This window comes from Podarcis melisellensis, assembly GCF_964234715.1.
Source record: "Podarcis melisellensis genome assembly, chromosome: 1".
Classification (NCBI taxonomy): Eukaryota; Metazoa; Chordata; class Lepidosauria; order Squamata; family Lacertidae; genus Podarcis; species Podarcis melisellensis.
Genome location: NC_138528.1, coordinates 27,921,114 through 27,948,437, shown reverse-complemented (window position 1 = coordinate 27,948,437; position 27,324 = coordinate 27,921,114). Strand labels below are relative to the sequence as shown.

The 27,324-nt window shown below is 42.7% G+C and overlaps 1 protein-coding gene and 1 long non-coding RNA gene across 28 annotated transcripts in view; one reads left to right on the top strand and one right to left on the bottom strand.

Moving 5' to 3' along the window:
- Positions 1-27,324, top strand: part of NRXN3 (neurexin 3) — a 1,185,406-nt gene that overhangs the window by 819,626 nt on the left and 338,456 nt on the right. The window lies entirely within an intron of this gene.
- On the bottom strand, positions 3,496-25,367 carry LOC309367315. 2 transcript variants are annotated; one of them, XR_014167028.1, is made up of 3 exons: positions 25,258-25,367; positions 24,784-24,877; positions 3,496-3,708 (listed from the first exon to the last, which is right to left on the bottom strand). It is a non-coding gene; the product is annotated as an uncharacterized lncRNA (long non-coding RNA). The 2 variants fall into 2 exon arrangements; XR_014167029.1 differs by lacking the exon at positions 24,784-24,877 and adding an exon at positions 5,859-5,934 and having other exon boundaries at positions 25,258-25,308.

The window sequence follows — 27,324 nt, the reverse complement described above, 5'->3', positions numbered from 1 at the left end:
CACAGGATAGTCAGCAACCGCACTAGTAAGGGAACATTTAAAAGGGGGCTTAGAATAGCCAGGGGTCAACAAACATTTTCAGCAGGAGGCCGGTCCACTGTCCCTCAGGCCTTGTGGGGGGTTGGACTATATTCTGGAAAAAATAATGAACGAATTTCTATGCCCCACAAATAACCCAGAGGTGCATTTTAAGTAAAAGGACACATTCTACTCATGTAAAAACATGCTGATTCCCAGACCATCCGCGGGTCGGATTGAGAAGGCAATTGGGCCAGATCTGGCCCCCGGGCCTTAGTTTGCCTACCCATGGAATAGGCCTTACTAGGATCTGTGCCAGTGGTGTGGAACCTCAGCCCGAGGGGTCAAATATCACCCTCCGAGACACTCCACAGTCTAAAAAGGATTCCATACCTCTTCTCTACACAATGAGTATGAATAAGTTCAGATGTGACAAAGAACATGTCAAATGATACAATCCTCGTAGGTTTTGATGCAACCAACTATTCCAGATGTTGTTGTTTTCCCCAGCTGATTCCACCTCACCACCACTTTGTGTTTAGCAGATGAGTTAAGAATGGAAAGCAGAGAAAGCCATTAGATGAGCAAGGCAGTCCTGTATCAAAAAATGCGCTCAAAGAAATGCAAAGATTCTTCTGACCAGTATTATGAAAGATACATCCCAGTCATATAACTTGGACGTGTGCCTAAATTAAAGTTTGCACAAGGTGTGGTTTAAAAGAGTTTAAAGAAATGTCTTGCGTGGCACACTAACCCAACCTGTGGCTTACTGAGACTGCATGAATGTACAGGTTCCCAGAGAGGAGCTTGCAGTATCTTTGATCCTCTCCAGTCCTTTTTACTGCAGTACTATACTAAAATAAGCCGAAGTTTGGCTTAGTGTGTCAACTGTTACTCGCAGTTGAGCTCTCTCCACACTAACCACAAGCTGTAGCCGGGAGTCCCAGTTGGCATGTTAAAGCAAATCCAAACTGCAGTTGTTCATATTCCATATTTGTTGCTACTTAGTCCTGGTTAATCTGGAAATTATGCCTGAGTTTTAACTGAGCAGAGTTTAAAATGGTTGTTTTATTATGGTGGTAGATGCTTTTTGTGCTGTTGTAAATTGCCCTGGTCAATATAAGGCCCTTATATTATCAGAAATATAATAAAACATTTCCCTGGTACTGTTACCTGAAAGTACAGTGGTACCTCAGGTTACATACGCTTCAGGTTACATACGCTTCAGGTTACAGACTCCGCTAACCCAGAAATATTACTTCAGGTTAAGAACTTTGCTTCAGGATGAGAACAGAAATTGTGCTCCGGCAGCACGGCAGCAGCGGGAGGTCCCATTAGCTAAAGTGGTGCTTCAGGTTAAGAACAGTTTCAGGTTAAGAACAGACCTCCGAAATGAATTAATACGTAACCACTGTATTTTGTGTTTCGTACACTCTATGTTAAATTTTCAGATGGTTAAGAAAAACGTCCAACCAGGCAGTGCTTGTCATGGAAAATGAAAGAAGTGGTTTTACAGTGTGGCTGTTTCCTTGCCTAAGGTGCTCTGGCCTCCTCTTTCAGTAATATGGAAAATAGCTTTGGAGTGTGATGTTTGTAGAGTTTCAATGGTTTATTTTTAGCCCCATCTTTCCATTTCTCTCTTGCAACTCAAGTGTGTTGCACAGAAGCACCAGATTGCCTGTCTGATTGGAGAGATTACTGTATCCACCCCACCCCACCCTGCTGCCAAGTAAGACTGAAAGGTTTCTCATTCCATTGGGACCTTCGTGAAAACCAGACTTTGCCTCTCAGGGAGCATTTTGCAGAGAGGGAACATTAAATCTTAATGAGGCACACATAAATAACGGAACATGCTGCTTTTTTGAGTGGGGCTATCTTGGACCAGTGCTTTGTGAATAGCCAACCTTCAGAAATGAAAATGTGGCAAGGCCTACTCTGGGGTGTCACAAAAGGATCCCCAGAGCTTTGAGTTGATGGAGACTGGGGAGGGTGGGGGGGGGGGGGAGAACTGCTAGAGGTACATCTCAGTGAAATCTGTTTGACAAAGAAGTGATTCTCTTTCCAGCTGGGATAACAGTTTTTTCCTGGTGATGGAACAGTGTCTCTGCTACCTCTTTGTGCAGAACTCTCTGCAATGGAATAGCAGATTAGGCTAGCCACAGGTGGGTATTGCACAGGCATTTCAAAGGTGCTTTGATATTTGCTATCCATTTCTGGAGGCAATGAATCCCCACTGGGTAGCACCAAGCCTAACCACTCCATTTATTTGCTATTCTGGATAGCGAGAGGATTTTGAAGCAGTCTGTGAAGCCAATTCTATAGTGAGATTCTTCCCAGTATTTTCCCTCTCTGAGAACGTGATCCAAGTAGCATGCAGGAAGGGCTATACGTTGCTACTTCAGCTTTACTAAGTAGTCCATACCAGTGGCATGCGGTGACATTTTTTCATATGGGAACAGTTAGGGCCAGAGGTGCCAGCTGGCGAGGGTGCTGGCGGGGGGCGATGTCATCACACCTCCCTCCCTAAGCTGGGCAGAAGCTTCCTGGACTTTGGGAAGGAGACACCAGGCTTTAATATTTTAATACTCTACTCGGGACATTTAGGGGACTAGCCTAGTCCCCCTAGTCCATTGACTGCATGGCTGTGGTCCATACCCTTTCAGTCCTCAGGCAGCAAGACTTGCCGCTTTGTACTGCATGAATAGGGAAGGTGACCAGACCTGAAGAATACATCCAAGAGGCCATGTGGAAACAATCATGTCTAGCAAGACAATGTTATCAGGACCATGGTGTTAGCAACAAACATTACTGTGTCTTGATCTCCATTCACCTTAGCACTGCTCATAGAGGTAGACACATAATGCTGTAGGGAGACAAGAAATAGTTCTCGTTTGTCCAGATCACTAAACTGGAAGAATATTTTTTAGAACCTACAACAAAATAGAAGTTATTCATGAAGCATAAAGTGTCCACTCCCACTGCTTGTTAGGAAGGTGAGCACACACTCTGCTTTCCATATGCACCTGTGACTCACCTTACAGGTTTTCCTTATCTCTTAACAGGGACTTCTCTTTAAAGTTTCACTGCTCTTCTCCTGTTTTCTCTATCTCTGATATTGCCTCTCAGTTGCGACTTTCTCCAGTGTTATTATTCCAAACCTGGGCCTCTGAAAATAGAAAATAAAGTGAGACTAATGGTGTCTGCTTTTTGCAGTCTTCTCCCACACCATGCCACTGCTTGGCTGAGCATGCTTGTAGGGACATTTCACTGAGCGACTCATCAGTGACCATAATGCACAGGAAGGTGCCCACTATTGCCCTGTGGCACTTCTAAAACAATTTTCTAAAGATCATTTAGTGTGTAAAAGCTATTTTCAATTTCGGTTCAGCAAGGAACAATTGCAAGAGGCAAAAAAAAATTGCATTCATGGGGAAAAGAAATCCATTATTTTATTGTGTGTGTTGGTTATTATTTATCTGCTTATGCACAGAGCATCACTCCTGCTGGGCTGTAATCTTAAACTATTGTGGCTTCTTTCTTCCTCTTGCATTTGACAAAAGACCTTTGCAGTTGCTGCAGTTTCGGCAATTGAATGTTTTGAAGGGCATCATAAACACAGCTAATCCCCTGCCGAGAAAAGCAGCTGGCCATCCCTGTAAACAGCTTTTGTTGGACCCAAGACTCAGGCATCTGTGCAAAACAGAGGGTACAGAGAAAGAATATTAACATGTATGAGTTGTTTGTTAGGTCATTGGACTGAAATGCTAAATACTGCAATTAAGTAATATTAAGTACTTATAACTCCAGCCCTAGTCAGCCACCACTCAATAAATGCACCACTTGTCTTTCATGTCAAGCATGACAAAATGAAAGCATTTGTGGATTATGTTAATTATAAAGGGGTTGCCATGCCCCTTTCTGCAGCCTACCTATCAGTTTGGTGGCCTTAGAAACCAACTGGCAGCAAAACATACAAACAAACAAACATGGTGGGAAGTGAGCTTTAGCCCACACTCTTGAAGTCACTATGCAGAGTCCCATAGGCATTACATCATTGCTGTGAGTCCAACTGCTCAACAGAGCTAGAACTTGGCAGAGGAGTAAGGCACGGGAGCAGAGGTTGCGCAAGTTGTTACCCAAGTCTCTCTGTTTTTGGGAAAAGGCTACAACTTGGGTGTCCTTAAGAATGAAAGGCCAAATGAAAAAACGATAAGGGGACCCTAGTGAGAATTTTTGTCAAATGTAGGTAGGACCGGTGGAAGCTCGTGACCATAGGGGCTGGTAGAGCAGAAGCCAGAGAGGCCAACAGTAGATGAAGCCAGAGTCAATGATAGGAAGAGCTTTAGCCCCCCCCCATCTTTGTTGAGTTGTAGAAGCATTCCCACACTCTACCTTCTCCTCAAATGTACAGTGGTACCTCAGGTTAAGAAATTAATTCGTTCCGGAGGTCTGTTCATAACCTGAAACTGTTCTTAACGTGAAGCACCACTTTAGCTAATGGGGCCTCCCGCTGCTGCTGCGCCGCTGCTGCGTGATTTCTGTTCTCATCCTGAAGCAAAGTTCTTAACCCAAGGTACTATTTCTGGGTTAGCGGAATCTGTAACCTGAAGCATCTGGATCCTGAAGCGTCTGTAACCTGAGGTACCACTGTATATGCATGGTGCCAGGGAATATATGAATAGAATCATACCAGGAAATGGCAGGAGAGAGCTGAAGAGTCCTCATGGCTTGTGAGGAGACCCTCCCTGGAGCCTGAAGAGGATGCCAGTGAGGGCAATGGAAGCCCCGAAGAGACCGGAGGCACAGTGGGGCTTTGCTTAGGCTGCTTGGCTTCCCTGCCTAACAGCTGACTCATGGGGTAGTGCAGCAGCAGCGGCCGCTTTCCTGCACATCCTGCAGCCTCCAGCTGGCCCCAGAGCTTCAGTTCTAGTTGAAGAGAGAGTTGTGTGGTTAGAGAGCAGGAGAACAGAGGGAAAGAGACATTCAGAGGCTTCTTAGAGGGCGCTCCCCATTTTGCATTATTTCACTTATGCACACAGGGGGCTGGAACCTAAACTTCGTGTAAGTGGGGGTGCCTGTACAAGGGCAACATTGAAACCAAGTGGGGGGAAGCTAGCAGCCAGTGCCACGCCACAGGCTGGTTTTAAGTAAGAAGGCTGGCAGATGTGAACTTGCTGAAAGATGTCTGAGGTTGGTGTGGCATTGTCCTATTCCCCTTAATAGATCAGCCTCCACTGAGCATAACCCTGTCCTAAAGCCAGCTTAAGGGAGGGAACTTAACTCAAAAGTGGAGTGAGTACTTCTATGAAATTTGGGGACACTCTCATAAGAACACATGATTGTCTTTCACTAACATGCTTGAGTTTATTGTCATCAACAAGTAGAATATGAACTGTTGAGTTTCTTTTCTGAGTTTATACTGTCAGTTTGATTTATAATCTCATTTACTCACATATGGAATTTAAAGTTCATGTATTGCATGGTCATGCAAAGGATCATTAGTTTTGCATCTAAACTCAAGTAAATACATCTGGAACGACTACATAGTACTTGTCCTTTTTTTACCCCTGCCTCTGGTTCACTCTCCTTCCTCTGTTGTTTCCATTGTTTCCATTTAGATTATAAGCTCTTTGGGGTGTAGACCTGCCCTCTCTACACAGAGCATGAACAATTGGTTGTCTTTTATAGCAATATCATGTCCCTCCAATCCCCTCTTTGAAAGAATGAGTGGTCTCCAGTTAAACAATAATGGCCAAAGTCTGGAGGGAAAAAATTGTTAAGTGGTTGGCCTTGAACGGAGCAGATGCAAAATGTCTTAAATACCAAACACAAAACTTCACCTGAGCTTTGAAGTTGAAGTTCTTCCAGTTTCCAACCACCAGAACACTGAAATTATTGCAGCTTTTGGAATGCAACCTTAAAATAAACAAACACATCAATTAATAAGCCTGTCACTGATTTGAAAAGAACTGGGAATCTTTCTATTGAGGTAATAACCTGCTGATCATGCCGCAGAAGACAAGGGGAAGGACTGGGTTGCTATAACCATCATTTGCCAATATCCAGCTAAGAAGACTGGTGTGTACAAAGCCCTCCATGCCCCTTTCTTGTTGAACTCCTAATATCTGCTGGTAGGTCTGGAAACAGAAGTTGTTCACTGGGTGGGTAGAGCCTCTAAGGGTAGTCAATGTGATGCCATCCAGATGTTTGTTCCCATTATCCTATCTGTTGGTCATGCTGATTGGAGCTGGTGATATTAGTTGTCCACAGCAACTGGAGGGCACCATGTTGATTACATTTGGTGCAGACAAAACAGAGCTACATGGACCAATAATCTGATTCAGCATATGCTACGATGCTGCCAAGCCGTTCTGGATTGCTTTCAGGGGGATGCTCACTGAAATTCATGTCAATATCCACATTCAAAGTGCATATCCTGATCCACATTCTGGCTGAGCTGGTTGAATTCATATGGTTTTTTTTTTTTGAAAAGTTACTATGGATGGATGGGAAGAGTATTTTCCTATCTTTGGAAAGAAAGAAAAATAAGTACATTGAAAATGACATTTTTTCCAGCTTTTCTAGAATATAAACAGCTAATGATGGAGGCAAGGACTGAGAGCATCAACCTGGTTAAGCAAAGTAGCCCAGCCTTTGGGGGCATTTCAGACTTTAATCTGTAATATTTGTAGCCTGGCAGAAGCTATATTTATTATAGAACTGGAATAAGCTTAAATATTTGAATTTGTTCCCCTTTCCTTGCTGCATACTCAGCCCTTCTTCTTAGCTGCTTGGCCACTTTTCCCTTATCAGAGGATTGTAGTAGGTTTATTATTTAGATTCCCTTGCCTTCTTTTCTGCCTTAAGTCACCCAATGAAGTGCATGCATAAAACAAACAAAGGAGAATGTATTTCTCTGAGACCCTGAAGGGAATGAACAAAATCAGCATTTAAATGGGAGATATTTAGAGGGCTTTAAAATAAAAGGGAAAGCCTTGGTTCCATAAAATGGTAATGTGCACCTAAAATAACATATTTACACATATTTAAATATCCACCTGTATTTAAGGAATAACTCTCTTCTAATAGCATTAGCCTCAATGGGAGAGTCAGGTGCAGCAAATTGTATAACATTTGTATTAGTTCCTGTAATTGAAAACGCCAAGTGCCTGCATTCATTTACAGAATCCTTTGGCCTTTATGCAGTGCTAGAGTGAGCAGCTATTCTAAGGCATGCCATTCCTTCCCCCTTATGTTTATTTGAATGTCCTTGCTAAGATAGAGTTATATAGAAATTAAATGTCATTTGATTCCCTCTCCACACCTGCCTTTGGTGGAAACCACTTTTAGGAAAACTGGATAAGTTGCCCTACTTTCCATTATAAACAGGACTGACTTGTGTGACAGAAAAGTTTGTTTTTGCTGGGCACGTTGGGTCAACAAGTGCTTTCTTTTTCTTTTTCCCTGCCAGCAAACCGTTAAAGAACGACAGCTTATGATTAGCCAGGGTTCCAGGAGGGGGAGTTGAAAAGGAGAGGATTTTGAGAGACAGTTTGTAGGTTGGGAGAATAGGTTGGGAGATATGGAGTGAGAGGAGAGAGAGTTGGTTCTGAGTAGAAACATTCACTTTGAGCAGACTTCTCCAACCTCGGCCCTCCAGATGTTTTGCAACTACAATTCCCAGCATCCCTGACCACTGGTCCTGCTAGCTAGGGATCATGGGAGTTGTAGGCCTAAAACATCTGGAGGGCCGAGGTTGAGAAAGCCTGACTTTGAGGAATATGTCACAAGCTAGAGAAAGGAGACTCTGAGCTTAGTGTGAAGGACAATGTGTGGCGTCTTGTAAGAGTAATTAGGCCAGGAATTAACTGGGAGGCTGAGGCTGAGCCAGGAGAAGTAGAAGCTATGAGGATACCGTCTACTTAGGACTCATTCCAGTCAGGAGGGAGAGATTCTTCTACAAAAAGAGAAGACTCCCAAACCAGTTAAGAGGGGTGTGGAGATCCCTTGGGTCTATTACTTGGAGTACCTCAGGAGTAGGGTTGTCAAAGGGGTGTGTAACAGGGTGTGTGACAGGAAGTACCACCTTGTTTAAGAACCAGAGTATTAAGCAGCAACAGCTGTGCAACAACTGAGAAAGAACTGAAGTGAAATAACATTATAATCTCAAGTATTGTATGTTTTACTCACTTTGTGTCATAAACTTCCTTTATTTAATAAAATCATTCTTGTTTATTTGATCAAATCCTGTCCAAGACTCCAAATTCCCTCACACAAGTCCTCCACAAGATAATCTGGGGTAGTTTGTAGGAATTTGTGGAACTGGTTTCTCAGTGGTGGGTGCACTATATTTAGGTGAGAACGGGCCCAACGGCACTGGGAGAAAAGTGCTGTTGCGCAGTCGCAGCTTGCTAGAGAGAAGTGTATGCAACTGTTTCATAAAATCTGCAAAAATATTCCACCTTATGCAGACAGCCCAGTTCATGGATGATAATCCTGTTAGAATCAAATGTGAATGAGCCATTGGTCCAAGTCTAGAAAACAGAAATAGAATTAGGACCACTTCATACTTTGCAGTATGCGATGGAAACAAAACGTTGCTGAGCTTTTTTGGGCAAATGAGTTTTTGAGTTATTATTAATGAAATTCATCAAAATCTACACTTCTGACATGGGTTGTCCAGATTTCCTCCAACATTCGAGCAATTTCTGTCCGGACACTGTTTCCGATGGCCGAAAACTGGCTATGTCCAGGAAATTCTGGACATATAACAACCCTATTGTAAACCCCTTCAGAAGGGCAAGCAGGGCAAGGCCATTTATATTTACCAGACTCACACAAATCAAATCATGTGATCCGCCAGCTTCTACCTCATATGCTAGCTACTGCAAAGTGCCAAAAAAGGACACCACGTAACATACTGGTTATGTTCTGGCCTCCAAGTGCATAGCTGAAATCGCATAAAGTGGGGACCATCCTCTAAAAAGCCTCCAAATGTCCATTTTTTCCTGTTCTCCAGCTATCTCTTCCACTGTCTCCCCAATCTGGACCAAAATATCTGGAGTTGAAGCTCTGGGGCCAGCTGGAGGATGCATGGAAAAGCAGCAGCAGCTTCTGCGCTACCCTGTGCACCAGCTGTTAGGCAGGGAGGCTGGGCTGCCTAAACAAAGCCCCACTGTGCCTCGGTTCTCTTCAGGGCTTCCTTTGCCCTCTCTGATGTCCTCTTCAGGCTCTCCTGCTCTCTCCCACCATTTCTGGATTTGATTCCAATTATTTATTTCTTGGCACTGCACGTATACATGGTTGTGTGTGAGTTGATGGCGCATAAGGGCGGGGATGCCTATACTACAGAAAACTGATGTTTCCAAGGTAAATAGCTGTCAGGTTTTTGTCATTGTGGCGTTTCAATTTTAATCGCAATGAAGAAATTGATGTTTTCGTATTATTAATCTATTCTGCATATGACAGTTTCAGTCAAAATGGACCAGAGTTTAGAATTGGCTTTGGCCTACTATTTAAAACGATCAAAACATTGCAAATTACCAAGTCTCTCTCTCTCCCCCCCCCTCTCTCTGTGTGTGTGTGTGTTGAAATAATGCAGCTGCCTGGTAGAACCTACTATCAGAAAACCTCTCCCACTAATCAATCCTTGTTTCCCTCTTGGTAACTCCTGAGAGACCTCCAAGTAAATAAAGCTCTTTAATTAGTGATGTCCTCCTCCACTGCAGTATGGGAATCAATGGCCCCAGCTCAGTCATTGTCAATGGTTTCTTCTTCTGCCTGCCTGCAGCGACTGTACCTTAAGGGCAAAGAGGAGGCACTCAGCAGCAGCAGCTGTTTACAGGCCACAAAGGGGCTGATTTGAAAGAATGTGCACTGCCTTGATTTCTTACCTCACCTTGAGGACAGGGTGACATGTGTGTGTATGCATACGCGTTTTTATAGTTTCAGCGGAGGTGAAAGAAGTCAGCCCTGTAAAAGAGATTGCTCAAAACTGCTTCTGTAAAGCGCTAGGAGGACACCTTTCATGAGAGCTGAAAGAGCTTTAAAAAAATTCTTTCTTTGATTGCTTTGGGGAAATTGGCACCAATTTAAATTGGTTAAATCTTTCACAATTTGAAACCACTCTTATGGCCCTTATTCTGATAAGAAATTTATCCTGGCAGAGGTTTATCAGTGTTGATAACGGTTTCTGCGGCTACAGGGAAATGTTGATACAGCACGAGCATCTCTCATCTTGACATTTACTCTTTTTTTGCCAAATAGAAGGGAATATTGCATGTTGGAAGTGTTTTACTGTAGCAGATTGTCTGCAAATACTATATGCCACAGTTTGAAAGCATGGCTTTGATGGTGTGTCTGCACACTTTTCATTATTCATTGCATTTTGGTGCACTGAGAAGCCAAACTTCCACCCTTCAACCTGCCTGAAATCCTGGGAACCCACTGCCAGCCAGTGTTGACAGCATTGCTTCCTCTGAGTGTTTAGCAAGAACAATTGAGTGGCTAAGCATCCTTTCCAACTTTGCTGCCTTATTTTGATGGCACTGTGATCTGTATGCAGCATATTCCTAGTATATTGGAAAATGCTACAGTGCCAAGCTAACAAGTAGATTTCCTATGCTTTAAAATAAACTGTGTTGTGTGTACAACTTTAATTATATGTTTTATTTGTGCAGATGGGAATAGAGCCAAAGCAAGGGTTTTTATTTGTTCAGTTATTTATTGGCTGATTAAAATTACCAAGGTTGTAATTTATATGCCTTATTAAAGCTCATATTTGGGCATGTTAGAGAAAAACAAATACTCCCCTATTCTTTCCCTGTTTTCATTTTCTGCTTAATGGCTTTGCACCTGGCTTATTTTTAATTTCCTTTTACATTAGGAGTGTTGGTCTCTCTCCCCTTTACATTAATCAGTGGCTGGAAAGAAGTGTGAAATTCCTGTGCAAAAGTGCCTTAATGCAACTATTCCTGCCAGTCCTCTAAAAATCACTAAGCTCTTTGTGGTTTGGCATGAATCTACTTTTAAAAAAGCAAACCCAAAAAACAAAACCCAAGAAGGCAAGCATACCAAACCAATGTGTTCTAAACTGGAATTTGTGAAAAAGGAGACAGACTAGAGCCTTGGACCCAGGATGATCTGATAGGTAAAGGGTTACTCCCCCACAATGACTTGGATCTAGTTTTCTAAGGTAGCATGGGAATAAAACACAAATAACTTTTATTAAAATTGTATACTATGTATTTCCTCCTACATAGTCTTTTTTTCCAGAGCTGTAACCTCTAGGTGTGAATTTGTGTTTCTATTTGTTTTCTCTTTTTATATTGTCTTAATTTGTTGGGTGTTATATATGTAAATACAGGACACGGGTGGTGCTGTGGTCTAAACCACAGAGCCTAGGGCTTGCCTAGGGCTTGCTGATCAGAAGGTCAGCGGTTCAAATCCCTGCAGCGGGATGAGCTCCCGTTGCTCGGTCCCTGCTACTGCCAACCTAGCAGTTTGAAAGCACGTCAAAGTGCAAGTAGATAAATAGGTACCATTCTGGCGGAAAGGTAAATGGCGTTTCTGTGCGCTGCTCTGGTTTGCCAGAAGCGGCTTAGTCATGCTGGCCACATGACCCGAAAGCTGTATGCCGGCTCCCTCGGCCAATAAAGCGAGATGAGCAGCCCCAGAGTCGGCCACGACTGGACCTAATGGTCAGGGGTCCCTTTACCTTTCTTTATATATGTAAATATAAACATTATATATAAATGAGAGAGAGACTGAGATCAGGAGTTAATGTTCAGGCTGTGTTTCAGAAGATCAAATGCCTGAGAAATTATAAAATATAATTGGTGCCATACTTTAGCATAACAATTTAGTACAGTGCACAGTGTTTATTTAGAACGCGATTCTTAAGAGTCCCTATAGAGTCAGGTAGTTTTGTCAGCATCACTAGGAGAAAAGTACAGTCTAGTGTTAAGCAAAAACTATAGCATTATGCAAAAGTATACACCCCACCTCCCCCAAAAATGAACACAACCCTTCATGGAATGACAGTTTTCAGTCCTGTGCTGAGGCTCATGTAGAACACAGTTTTCATAATATTCTGGACTCCCTGAATAGGCCTCAGAAACTGAGTGTGGTATTTGCATGGTGGTAATGGAGGTGAACATGAATATGTTGCGATGGAGAGGAAGACCTTAAGTCTGGAGTTACTCAACTGCCAGAAGGCAGAACCAAATAATCAGGGGCAGTCCATCCCATTCAGCCACCTAAGGTGAAACAGGGATTACTGTCTCCTGCCACCATGCTGCTCGGCCCCACCCCCCATGCTGCTGCCAACTCCCACCATCACTACTTCCACCACCAGAATGCCCTGGCTCTCACTGAATTCGGCAAGAGTCAGGACATTCCACAAAGCATTGCTGCTTGGCTTCTCCACCCAACGGCTCAAAGACAAGTGGCAGCACAGTATGCCAGAATGCCTCCCTAGCGGCAGTGAGAGGGGAGTGTTCTGATGGCAGTAGATGACTCTACAAATAATAGTGCCAGACTTTCCATGGAGGCAATTTGAGAGAGCAAGAGTGGGCAGTGAGGGCAGCCATAGAGCTGCCTGACATAAGAGGGGTCAAACCAAAAGAAAGAATAGCAGCCTCATATCCCTTCCTTCCTTCCTTCCTTCCTTCCTTCCTTCCTTCCTTCCTTCCTTCCTTCCTTCCTTCCTTCTCCTTCTCCTTCTCCTTCTCCTTCTCCTTCTCCTTCTCCTTCTCCTTCTCCTTCTCCTTCTCTTCTTTCCCAAACCTCTTTTTCTCTTATTTCCTACAATTCAATGGAGTGGAGACAAGCGAGGACAAATTTTCCCTTCTGCATACATTGCCAGGTACAAAACTGCAGGTGCCACAAATGTATTGTGGTCTTACCTGCAACCACCACGCATGTCATCTGCTTGCACCTGCCGCCACAGCTAAGTAGGAACCACAAGGAAAGGCACTAGTGTACCAGGCAAAATTTCTGTGATAAGATGAAAGGATTGCAAATGAAATATGAGGGAAAGGAAAGCCCAAAGGTGTGAGATTTGGGCAGCTGTGTGTGAAAATGTGTAGGAAATTGATCCTTAGCAAACAGATAACTATTACTGGGCTGTCTTTCCTATTGTTCTGTAAACACACTGCTCTGGAATCAAACAGGTAGCACTTTTACGTCTTATATTTGTAGGGAACATGCAAAACAGGAAGATCATGGGTCAAATCACTAACTACTTACATCTACGTAAATTCCACATACTTTTATGACACCCTGACAATTTATACCAATTTTCTCCCTCTCAAAAACATAGGGTTCTGTTATGTTATTATAGAAAATAAAGCTTGATTCCTGGTCATTATGAAAGACTTGACTCCTGGAGCTTTTTTCTCCCTTAGGACCTTGATCTTACAGGTCTTGATTTGGGGGAAGGCGAGAGAATTGAGAAAGGAAAATAGTGAGATTTAGGCAAGAGTCTTTATTTTGTGCGTGTATGTTCCTATGCAGAAAATTGCACAACAATAGTGCTGGATGTAATTGCAGAGGAGTGTTTTGCAACTGTACAGATTAGGTTGATTTCGGTGTGCTTTTATGTGTGCCTTCAGTTCTGTCACTGACACCCCTGCAAGGAAAGTCAGGGCAGCAAATATAAGAGAGTGCTAGGAGCAATCCAGCTAATGGGAAATTCACTGAGTAAAATGTTCTTCTTTTGAAGTATGCTGACATCTCAGATTCTCCCTCCCTCCCTCCCTCTCCTCTCTCTTCTCTCTCTTAATCCAAATTTGTTTATCCACCAACATAAACAGGTGCTTGGGGAAAGGTTTTGCCATTTGCTTAACCTCCTCCCACCAAAGCTGTGATTTCAGCACAGATTTGCAAAGTGCCTGCTGAGCTGCCTTTGTTTGTGTTATCTGTTCCTTTGCACACACCCCTTTCATTGCATTGGCCAGCCCAGCCCTCCCTCTTTTTCTTTCTTTCCACTTAATTTCTGCTTAGATATGTAGTGTGCTTCTCAGCTTCTTAGTCCTCAATTCCAACTGAAAAGAATTCTAAGTCTGTGTAGCTGCATTTACTCATGCCTTCCCAGTATTCATTTCCTCTTCCTCTTTTTTCCCACCCTGCTCACCACACACAATCAAAATAGAGATTGTAAGCTCCTTCAGGTTGGACCCTGTTATCTGCTTAGGTTATGTACTCTGTTCCCTGACAGTCTTCTGAAAATAGGGATAATGCACCATCATTTATCACATACTAGTCCAATGATGCAAAAAATTAACTAACTTCGTCCTGCAGTCATTTTTTTTACTTCAAATTGGAGAGTGTTCTGGCTGTTGATGCCTTTTGGGTGTAAATTTCCACTTATTTACTAATCCCACTGTCCAGTTGACTTCAGTAGGACTTAGGATAATTACTGTAATGACAAACCCCAGAACTTGGGATCGCCTCCAAACCTGTGCCAAAGGAACAGCTAATGGCACAACTAGACCCTTTAGGAAAGTAATTGGGAAGAGAAAGATTGGGAAGGGGTAGACAGCCCTTAAATTGGACTTGCTGGACTGAGAACACATATCTAGGGCCAATTTGCCAGGGCTTGCCAAAAGCAGATTTCAGCACAGGGCAGTGTCAGTGCACAAGTAGCTCAGTACAGGCTTGATAGCATCCCTGCTTTACTAACTGTCTCTGGTTTGGCCCTTGTGCTGGTCTCCTGGAGAGTGCTGAGTGGTCATGGATAAGGCTTAAATCTCCTTAGCTTTATCAATGCAACATCATACTGTGATTTAGGATTATTCTCCAGACATGCATGCTTTGTTTCCCCTTGTAAAAATCATCCTTCACATGAAAACATTATTACAGAGGATGAGAAGGCCATTAATACTGATTAGAAGAAGCAACGGCATTTCCTTCAACATAATTAAAGTTGCAGGCTGAGCTCTACCATGTCAAAGACTGTAGGACACTTTACTAGGATTTGTCATTGATATAAAATATGTTGAGGGAGAGCAACGGAGGAGCAGCCGGTGAAAGTTTGTGGGCTGATATCTTGGCCAACGCAGAAGGCTGTATCTCAGCCTTCACCAAGGCTTTTGGTTGCCAGCAGTATTCCACCAAAGTTGCAGAGTCTACTGAAGAGATTGCATTGTCCTGGTACAGATGAGAACTATGGGGAGAGAGGCCTTTTGTAAATTGTTGTCCCTTGTCCCTGATGTGGATGGTGGGTCAAGTCAGCTCCGTGATAGCTTTGGTTGTGCTGGGGCAGTTCCTTCATGGGATCACCCTCCATGTTAACCCAAGGAGACAGGTCTGAGGATGAAAGCTCGCTCTTGGCAATTCTCCTTATAAACCTACCTGAAACTACTCCCAGCCACCCCTCCATTCTCAAACTTCCCTGTACCACATTCCTTCTGAGATCCAGGTATTTCCACGGTTTCTACAACATCTTCTTGACTGTTCCCTACAACAGTCTCCTCCCTCTGCAACAATTCATTTCCTAGAGTGGCCGCAGAGCCAATAGATGGAGTGAATATGTTGCTTCTGGAAACTCACCCTGTGCCCCTTTAAAAACTGGAAATGAATGTTAAAAGTCCCTTTCCATGTGGTTTTATTATTATTATTTAGGATACACTGTTGGCTTGAGGTACTGAGTATTAGCTCTTCCTTTATTTCACATCTCTTAAAGTGTGCTAGCATCTTGTGCTTAAGAGTAACAGAGCCTTAACTTTATAGCCATGTAATTGATGGTGATAGCAAACAAATAAAAAAAGCTGTTCTGGGTTTATTTGGTGCAGTCCTTCAAGGGGCTGAATCTTCCAAGTGTTGCAGGCTACAACCCTAAACTTGCTTGATACGGAGTAAGTGCCAGCAGGACTTAGTTCGGAATAAACACACATTGGATTCTGCTGCTAGTATATTTCAATAGATTTGTTGTGCATTGCATGAATGTAAACTAGGCAACCTCAGTTGTGAGAAAGAGTCGAATAGAAAATTCTGAATAGTAACCAGCAGCCACCAAGAGATTTTTCATAGGGCTGCTTACAACCCCCAGAACAAAACACATCATTGTGGGACGTGTGGCAAAAAAATGATAAAAATAAATGGAGTATTTGTTTAGGAAATGAAAACACAGCAGTAAAAGATGCTGAGAAGCTATTTAGTGCCGCACATTACTTCTTCATCACTTGATTATTTTAGTTTCATTTCTATTTACATACCCAGTTGATTCTTTCGCATCTGGATTGTGCACAATTCTTTCAATAATGTACGGTTCAGTGGCTATAATTACAGGATTGTTAAAGTTCACATTTTACTATTCATCTTGTTATCTCCAGTAATGGAAGGTTAGAATAAATGCACATAATTACACGGTTGGTCCTAAATTATTTTTTATATTGCTCTCACCGGGACACACTTGAAAAGCAAAATTTATTCTCAGTGATTTCCCTCCCCCCCACCCCCCCTTCACAGTGGTAATATACTTGCAGTGAAAAAAACCAGCCTCCCTTTTCTGCTTAGGCAGGGAGCAGGTAAATAAAGCATCTGCAGTATATGCGGCACATCTACTGTAGAAAAAACACACGCAACTGCCCAAGTTCTTTGATAAGAACAAACTGCTGGCATGTTCTCTGATCGATGCTGCATTGAAAAATGTGTGGAGTGAGGGGTACATGCCGTGTCCTCTCAACTGTGCCCAAGGATGCATCCTGCATACTTTGCCTAATGGGTCTTAGCAGGACTCACTGAAAATTTGCCCTCTCTGTGTAGTTCCTGTTCATCTGCATAGTCCTGAGTCTTGTTTTGAGGTCATACTAGAATCAGGGTAGCCAATGGGATGCCCTACAAATGTTATGGGCTCTCTCTCCCATCGGCCCTAACAAGTATGACCAATTGTCAGGGACTGGTCAGTGTGGCTGCTTCTGTACCAGAATGTGATGGATCTTGTGGAACTGTCCTTTATAGGAATTTTTGTTTGTTTGTTTATTTGTTTGTTTAAAGCTAGCTTATTGATTCATCATGTCCAGAATTGCTCCTGTGCTGAATGCACTGAACAGAGCGGGCAGGGGGAGGTACTCAAGATAGACATGACCCAGTTTTGTTCCCTCCAAACATTTACTAAATGTTTGCAGATGGCTATTGTTTGCTTTGGTTGGGTGCAGTTTTCAAGGATTTGGACAGAAGACCTTTTAATGTCCCCTTGCTGGAGACATTTTAAACAAAAGATAGGTGGGAATCTCTGAGCCTATTGATATAAATATAAATAAATAATGGAGGAAAATGGGGGGCTGTATTTTATGGGTGCACTGCTGCCATGTCAAAGTGTCTTCTTCACAATGTCTGTTAAAAAAAGTATCCATAGTCTTTGAGTTCTCTGCCATTTGTGTGTTGTATTAGAACACTCATAAAGGACTTGCAACACAATTAAAACATAACACAATGCAGTGGAAGCATTAATTATACTTAAATAAAGTTAAAGCAGTCAGAAACCGACAGATCGGATTTTGAAAAGTTGGGAGGATTACACCTATGACCCAGGACTGAGGCTGTCCAGAGTCTACACTTTAGGATCAACTGCTCCCATAAGAAATATACTTTGCTTTGACCCAATAATAAGTGAAATTTGGTGAAGTTGCATAATGCTACTTGGCCAAATAGCACAACCAGTAGTGTTGTTATTTCCTCCTTTTGTTGGGAGATTCAAGACAGAAAAAAGAAATAACTTCTTCACACAGTGCAATAGTTAAACAATAAAATTTACTCACACAAGAAGTAGGGATGACCACCAACTTGAATGGTTTTAAAAGAGGACTAGACAAATTCGTGGAGGAGAAGGTCATCAATGGGTACTAGCTACAGTGGCTATGTTCTACAATATACCTCTGCATACCAGTTGCTGGAATTGCTAGTGGGCAGAGAGCTGATCCACTCATTGCCCTGTTTTGAGGCTTTGGGTTGGCTACTGTGATAACAGGCTACTGGAATAGATGGGCCATTGGCCTGATCCAGCAGGCTCTTCTGATGTTCTTAAAAAGAAATGAAGAACATATGATAAATAAGATAAGATAGAAGAGATAAGCGCATATTTTTCATCTGCCCCAGTGATGAAAATTGCTTCTGCGAGGCCACAGCTGTCTCGGTAGAGGGCCAGGTCACACATGTTCTCCATGTAAATACTTCCCTAGAACAGATTGCATAGAAAACAGTCTAAATGTCTGAAACAGCTTTTTTGTGGAAATTTGAACACTCCATCTGTTGCTCCATTCTGGTCTCCCTGTTTTCATTGGCTAAATCTGCAGTGGGACTAGTTGATCAATGCAGCAAGATTATTCAGGCAATGGCGGTTGCTCAAGAGGTAAACTGGTTTCAACATAAAGGCATTTTACGGGTGTAAGTCATATGGGTCATCCACCCTCCCCAAAGGAAAAGCTTATTACTTATCATTAGAAAGGCGGGGGGGGGGGAGATCCTGAATAATGGAGAGCTCAAGCTGTACTGCTTACAGGAGGAGGAAAGGAATGCACAAGAGCCGGAAAAATAAGCAACACCAACTGTGCATGTGTGTGTGGGTTTTATTGTATAACCACAGAGCTTGCAAGCATAGTGACTGAGATGCTGCTTGGGGATGCTTGTGTGCTACACAGTAGCTGCAATGGAATGATAGGGCTGTTACACACCGTTGAAGATGTAATTAGCACAACTCGGCTCTGCCTGCTTTTCAGAACCGTTGGGATGTATGTTGAATGAATGGCTGCCCAGGAGAGATGAATGGTTTATAAGAATTAGGAGTAGCCTGACCCAGAGGATGATCTTGTTTGACAGAGAAAGAAAATCCTTGCAAGAAGCTGTGGCATGACACTGCATCTGGCTTTGCTGTTTTCACTAGTTTCAATGAATCTGGCACCACACAAGTGGATATATTATACCCACAGCCCAGTAAGGACAAGTTGAGCATATGAAGCTGCCTTATTCCAAGTCAAACCTTTGGTCCACCCAGCCCACAATTGCCTGTTCTCAGTAATATCAGATCTCCGGAATGAGATCCTTTTAATTAGATATAACAAGCATGGGACTTGGGGCTATCTGCATACAAGAACGTAAGAAGAACCTGCTGGATCAGGCCAATGACCCATCTAGTCCAGCATCCTGTTCTTGCAGTGGCCAATCAGATGCCCCAAAGGGAAACCAGCACACAGGATTTCGAGCACAAGTGCACTTCCTTCCTCTGATTTCCAGCAATTGGTATTGAAAAACATTGCTGCTTCTACCTGAAGGGGTAGAGAACAGACGTCATGGGTAATAGCCTTTGATAGTTCTCTCTTCCACCAGAGGGCACGCTACCACCAGACTGCAGCCACTCCTCATGAAATGCCATATGAAGCTGTTGTCCACCAAACCAGACCATCAGTCCACTGCAAGTTTTTGGGCAGGGAACGCTGTATTCCCGCTTTCCTACTTGGTTATGTAGGAAATTGAAACTGGGGTGTAGTGTGTACAAGGCATGTGCTCTACATCTGGTTCAGCTGAAATTGTAGCCCCTGCTCGTTCTGGCACTGGAGTTAGCTATGCTCTTCCCTTTCAAATCAGACATCTTGTTTCAGCTCCAAAGTCTCTGATGAAACAGCGCATTGAAAATGCAGCAACAAACACTCTTGTTTGTTGTACCTTGTGCCTACATCTTTTGTCCCTTCCTGACCTCTGTTGATCTTATCTGTCTAATTATCATTCTACATAGGATGTCGCTCCTGTTGTATCCATGGCTTGCACAGTGCTTTTGCTCTATCTAGTTTTCTAAGCCCTTCACTTGACCCCTCCTTTCACAAGCGCCTTGCTTTCTGATTAATGAGGCCTGGGTGGTTATGGTCCTGCAGCGCTTGAGTGACAGAGTACAGGAGGGAAGAAAAGAAGCAAAAGAAAACTAGCAGAAAGTGTGCTCTGACTTCAACCATCGGTCTGTCTGCCAGAAGTCAAGTTGCTGCTGAAGAGTCTTGCTACACAGCTGCCGCATGCAATGCTCTTTCTGTTCCATGTTAAAAGGACACATGGACTTGAGCTTCTTTAGCAGCATACAGACCATATCAGACAGATACTACCTTGTAAGATTTCTCCAAGAACCTGGCAAAGGAAAATGAAACCCTTAGAGCTCTCCAAAGGTAGAAGCATCTGCTTTTACACTTGGTTGGATATTAGGAGTGGATTCTGGATTATTTGTTGGTTCTGCTGATACTGCCCAGCTTGGTTTTGTACAGTGGTGAACCTAGCTCTTATGATATGTTAGCATCTTTGACTTTTGTTGAAGATAAAAGAGCTTATGTCGTTATGAAGAGTGCCAACTTGGGCTTCCAAAAAACAATGAGCTGTTGGACACAGCCAAGAAACTGTAATTATGAAATGTGATTGCACCTATTATAGGCAAATTCTTTGTTGGCTTTCAGTTCAGGATGCCATTTAGCCACCACCAATTATATCAGAGAGACACAAATGGCTTGATTTTGTTGGACAAGAAGGCAGAGTGTGTTGTTTATGTTAAATGTAAATAGTAAATAATATTCTGTGTTTCCAGACAGAGAATAATACAGATAACAGTAGTGTTTCTGTTACCAGTACTACAACGGATCAGGGCACCAAATAGCTGTATCAGGTGTTCCAAAAAATGTAGTGGCAGAAGTCCTATTTTCTAACAAGGTTTCTTCCTTTATTAAGGTGGTGGCATTGTGCTATCAGCTGCCTAGTATTCTTTCCTGCTTTTGACAACACTGGTTTTTAGTGAATGCACACATTGGAACCATTCAGACATTAGGTGGACTTTGCCCTGATGCTAACTTGAGATATCAGCAGGGTTACACTGGCTTAATTTGATTTATGTAAATTTGCTGCTATTCTTTTTTGCTGGTCAAAGTGAACTAAATGAATCAAGCACATTATGGAACAAGGGGTTGTGATCCAAAGCAAACTACTTGTTCTACTGGCAGTTTCCCTAATCTAGACTAAGTGGTTTGAGAACTGTAGATTTAATGAATGACTTGAAGATGATGACTCAACATACTTTTAGTTTCCCCTTTTATTCTTGACAAAATAGGTACAGCACTTCATAAGCAAAGCATCTATATAGAAAAAACAACAACATGATATAATTTTGATTTAATGGACATTAATTAACTGAATAATAATTGTGGTACTGTAAACATTAGGAGTAGTGAATATCTACAAGATATCCTAATTGTTTCTTCTGTGATAACACACAGGACCTTCAATGTGACCCTTTGGTTAGTGGAGAAGAATAGGAAAACTCAGAGACAGAGGTTTGGTGTGAGCTTATTTGCAGTCCTGCCTGAAAAATCTAAATTGCATTCTTCCCTACTCACCAATTCAAAACTCCTCCTTTTCTGTGCACTTCAACTCATCTGGCTGACCTCTTCCTTTAAAGCCTCTTTCAGTATGGCACCAGACATGAACTTTGTGGGTAGGCTTCTCAGAGCTGCATTCTGCTATCCTTTACAGCATTGAAGATATATTTTCCTGAGGTTGTCAACACCTCATCTTGCTCATATTAAGTATAACTCTGCAGACACAGTAGTCTCATTTCATTTCTGATACAGGCAAGTCAAGCTTTATTCCCCCCCCCCTTCCCAATGAGCAAGCCTTGTAGTGTCTCATCAGAGAGCATAATTATATTAATGCTGAACAAAACCTTCATATACACTTCCGGTTGACCTTCCTCCTTGCAACAGAAGAAAATGAGTTTTGCAGACTGGGCGGGTGGGGGTGGGGTGGCGGGGATGTTGGTGTTCATAAAATATGAAACTGAAGCTCTGACAGTGTTGGGTTTCCTGCTGGAACTCAAAATTTAATCAGCTGCAATCTTTTAGAGGTGGCAGAGACATGGCAACTTCTACAATTTAAGGAGCTAACATAGGCCGAGGAGGAGCCCCAGAGTTACAGTGCAAAAATAATTAACTGTTGTTCTCATTTGCATTCGGATGGTACATTCCCATTATTGCAAGCAGTGAGTGAATCACTCCTTACAAGCCCATTTTTACAGCATGCTTCTACCCGGGAGGTCAGGATTCTAATGTATTTTCCTGCGTTAGCGTGACAGTTACTTCCATGGTAATAGCCCAGGTGCACATCACTGTGCCAGCCTGTGTACAGGATGTCTTTTGCTGAAATAAAAAAAAAGGCTACTCTCTCTTGCAGCATCTGAATGAACCTGACAACATTTGTGGGAACCAGCTTCAGGATTATAACTTAATAGTTCAGCGATGTCATTTTTTAAAAAATGTCACAGGTGTCAGTTCTGGCACTAACCATTTTCTCTTCTTTAAACTGGGTAAATTTAGTGCTCCCGAAAGTGAAAAGCTGATGACACCCATTAGAGAAAAGTGCTGTGGGGGAAAGTTGGTGCATAGACCTCCCACGCATGCTGCTCTTCCGACATCTTATTCTTGATCCTGTGGCAGCAGCCCTTTCTCCCATTTACAACAGCTGTGCAAGGTGGGAGGCAATGGCCCTGATCTATCTACTCGTACTAATTCCAGTTGTAAACAAGGGGAAAGGTGTTAATTATAACTCACTTATTCCTCTGGTTTCATTGGGACTTAGGCTGCAGACCTAAACACACCCAAGGAGTAAGCCCCACATGACGCAGCAAGACTTACATCTGAGTAAATACGAATAGAATCGTACTATTAGTCATGACTCATCATTGCCTTCCCCTAGACTACTCAGTGAACTCAACAGTGTTTCATACTTGGGCTTCCACTGGCTAAACATCAACTTTTCTGCCTACTGCACCCAGAGGAGAGAAGCTGTGTGTGTCTAATTGTGAAAATAGAAGCTTGCATCACATCTCCCATGTAAGGAAATGCTCATGCGTCTTAAGGCCAAATCTGTGTGTTCCCACGCATTCCAAGAGTAAATGGGAAATTGCAGGAGATCCTGCCCTCTAGTGCTGGTTTATTCATGTCAGTGTATAGTTGTCATGGTTTTTGTGCTGGTAGCAACAATGGCACTTTCCTTTCCACAATATGGCTTGGAGACCTTTGCAGCTCCATTATTCCCCCAGCCTTGCATGGCAAATAAACAAGTCAGGAGGCACTATAGTGAAACCCATCACTAACTTGAATCTAAAGCCTCAAAATGGAAAAATATATATATGAAAAAATGAAGAAGTAGTAGTAATGAACCTTTCCTTAAGTTATTGTAGAACAGGCCCATTGCTGAGCTCAGAGGTTCTGTTGTTAAGTTATAAAGCACAGGCTTTTTGGAGATCATCACTTGGTTGGAAAGGAAAGCTTCTGGTGCCACCACAGCTCACTGGACTGCATAGTTTTGGCAGGTTTCTGGTGATAAATCTAGTTTTCCCTTTCTGTTTTCAGAGCAAAACCAAGTGCTCACATTTCCCCACACAGATACATTTGTGCTTAAAGTGGTTCACAGTAAACAAGCAGTCTACAAGAACAGTAAAAAATCATAACACATAACTGAAGCTGTAATATTACAGCAACATAACAATGTCAGTTCAACACAAGTAACAACTCATTTTTAAAGAACCATCATCTTAAATATCCTTCGTTAGCTTCTGTTTCTACCACAAATTACTTGTGTTCCTCTACTTTTTGTTCTGTCTCATCTGCATTGTAATTTTGCATACATGAATTCCCCTTTCTATATCTAGATTTTCTTGAAAGGTGAGGGTGATGCTGTTTCCCCCCATTCTTTTAGCAACTTTGAGATCTCTATGGAAATGCATAGCTGCAAGTTGGAGAAGCCACTATCCCAGACAAGACTGTAGAAGTTCACATTTTCTTTTCCATAGCATAGAGAAAAACAGCAGAATTAATTTTCTTATCTCTCTGAGCGATCAGTGAGGCTGGGGTGGGGGGTGGGTAATGCCTATACTGCTCAACACTTGTCCTTATACACTAATGAAGCCTTGCTGTTCATCAGCTGATAAGAGTGGATTGTCACCCAGTGTAATCCATGTCTAGATAAATGTAATATGTTATGGATTTGTTCCTTGCTTAACACTCATTTCCATACCAGTATTTTCATTTAGTCTCTCCCTCGCTCACTTTCTCAGGTTAAGATTGCAAAAATTATACTGGAACTTCATCATGATAATCTAAAATATCTCCCACCTTCAAACTCTGAAAAGTATTGGTAACAGGGATTTGTTTTAGAAATATTGACTTTCCATTGGTGGGGATTGAGTATACAGTCAAATATATCTCCTAAGTTTGTGTGCTGTGAGCATGCTTCTGTAGTCTTGTCCAGAGAGCAAGCTGTTGAAAAAGTAGAATGAGAAGGATGTAGTTTTCATATGTTCCTGCCTCAGTTATTTGGAATTTCTGGTTTCAGTGGGCCCATAGAGATGACCAAACTACCATGGTGTGCACACACTTTGTCTAATTCTCTCTCTCTCTCCCTTCCCCCACACTCCTTCCTCTTCATTTTACCCTCAGAACATGCCTGTGATGTAGTTTAGGCTGAGGAATTGTGACTGGCCCAAGGTTACCCAGTGAACTTCATGGCTAAGCAAGGTTTTGAATGCTGGTCTCCAAGGTCCTACACTTCACTGGCTCTCACACTTGTTTAAATGAAGTTCACTGAGTCACCTTGGCCACCCACTATTTCTCTGCCTGACTTACCTCACAAGCTAGTTGTGAGAATACAGTGGAACAGGGTGCAAAGCCACATATACCACCTTGAACTCATTTAAGCTACAAGTTAATAAGTGCAACTTAGTAAAGAAACCTGTATCCACACCTTGTGCAAGAAGAACAAATGAACTACAAAGTGCCATAATATTTTGGTTTTCCAACAAGCCTTCCAGTATGGTTGACATTGATCCTACTGCCACCTACAGAAGAAAGCAACATTTAATGGATGAGTGGACCAGATACCTGAACTGAACCCGAGTTTAACCAAGTTCATATGCAAAAGCTCCTAGGAGCTATAGAAGAGAGGCTAACATGAATGTTTTAACCACTGAGCTTTGGCCAATTGCTCAATGCAAGCTCCTTACAGAGAAGTGGCCATTAAGTCTGCAGCGGCAGCACCTGCCTTGCAACATGGTAATGTTCTAACCAACCCCAGTCTCATCTCTTGAGGGCAGCCAATTAATCCTCTACACAGGTGGGCATCCCACTCACCCTGACAACATTATCATCGCAGGATGAAGTCATTGTCCCCAAGTTCAAAGCACGAACACACATAAATCAATCACTGGTGGAAACACACTGTCCATCCTGGAGCTGGCACAGAAAGGCTGACAGTTCAGCAGAAAGAGAGAGAATGTGTGTGTGTGTTTAAGATGAGGATTTCAAATGACTGGAGCCTATTTATGGCGAATGCTGCTGAACCACAAAATGAAAGTATGCCAATCAGCACTTTTGCATTCCCGAAGGTGGAAGTAGAGAAGGCAAACAGCACTTGTGTGAGGACATGTGGTAAATGATTGTAAAATGATCATCTGTAACCTGCCATATTCAGGAAGAGAATTATGTTTTAATAGCAAAGAAGAGGGACACATGACCAACATCTGACTATATCATGATCTTTTATTCAAGTGCTGTTTTATATTTCATTGTAACCTCTTCATTTCCTGAAAGCTTTCTAATTTCTGGCTTCTGTGGGTGGTGGTGGTGGTAGTTTTACTCCATATCCATCTAGCCTAGCTAGCCAGGCTATAGATTTCACTGGACCTGAATTTTGCTCCACCTGCAAAAATAGTTTGCTTAAGCTCAGCTGAGCTCTAGATCCCTCAAAGCAAATCACCACCTTCCATTGTCATAGCAACTTAGTCGGGGCAGGGAGCAACAGAGTGACAAGACCAGAAGCCCTTGGAATAGCAAAGGAAGCTGCTCTCTTCATGCTAGGGTAGAGAGCCTATAATGTAGCAAGGGGTGTTGTGTTTTCCAATCAGTTACTCCAATCAGTAGCTCTAGCATCCCAGGATTCAGATGGTGCTTAGAATCCCAGGATGGAAGATCTGCATTAAAGCAAGACTAGGGTAAAAAAAAAAGAAAACACAGCCCACCCATTTGCTGTAACTCAAGTCCACTGGAACATTAGCACAGTCACTCATACAGGAGTGGCCCAGGACATTTTTCTGCAGGTTGGTGCCACCTTTCCATTCTTATTATATGAGGTGAGGTTCCATGCAAGAACCTCACCTCATATAATCCAAGGCCTTTCAGGCAGGTAGGGGGACACCAAAGCAGCTCCCTGCACTTATGGCTTCCATTTATTTCTAGAATACTTCTGGGATCAGTGGAAAGTATCTGGTTCTTGGTCCACTTCAGAAATGCATCTCCCCACCTGAAGCCGGCTCTGCCATTAGGCAAACTGAGGCAGCTACCTTGCAGGCTCCCTGCCTGCCCTGCTGCCAGTATTGGCTGAAATCGCATGAGATCTCACGAGCATGCAAGATCTGACCCCAATTGGGTGAGCTCTTGCCTGAAATTGTGGCAGGGCAAAAGGAGAAATGCAACTGGTGGTAGCAGGTGTGGCAGTGGCAGAGCAGGGCAGAGAAAAGCAGAATTGCCCATTTCACCTCAAGTGATGAAACAGGAAGCACTGCCCCTGGGTTGCGGTCTCAATCCTGTCTTAGATGGAATCCCAGGCTCTCTCTGTTTGAAGTGTGAGAAGAATGATTTTATTTCAACCTATGAATGTGCTACTCACTTCACAGAATGTGATGGTGAAGGCCTTGGACTTTTGTGCTTGCTTGGCATTGCTGAAGACAATCGTAGCCATCACTCCTTTTTATTTCTTAATTGGTTAATGTTTGTGAACATAAAGTGCCCCATAAGTACTAAGTATTATCACCGGCACTAAAACTCACTATAAAATTTAAAAGCAGGGAAAAGTCAAACATGCGCATTAAATAGCAGTGGCAAAGCAATCGCTAACGCATCATTGATTTATTTCAATGCATATGGAAGCCTATAGCATTTGCATTGAACTGATCATGATCTAGTTGAGCTGGGCAACAATGTGGTTTTTTATCTTTGAGGCATCAGTACCCAGAAGAGAGGTGGCTTATTGAATCTTCTTGTACATTGAGAAGCACAGTACCAGTTACCTGATAGTGTCTAGATGGGATGATCCAACATCAGTTATTACAGAACCTTTAAGATCATTTAACATGCCTAGAGGTGACAAAGGTTGTGTCCTAATGCTCCAATTCCTACCTACAATCTGGTGTTAGGGTTGGCACTTTGATGTGTATTTGTTCTCTTTTTGACATTCAATCTTGAATTTGGCAGAGCGGGATTTAGAAATGATTTCTTTTTGCATACAGTT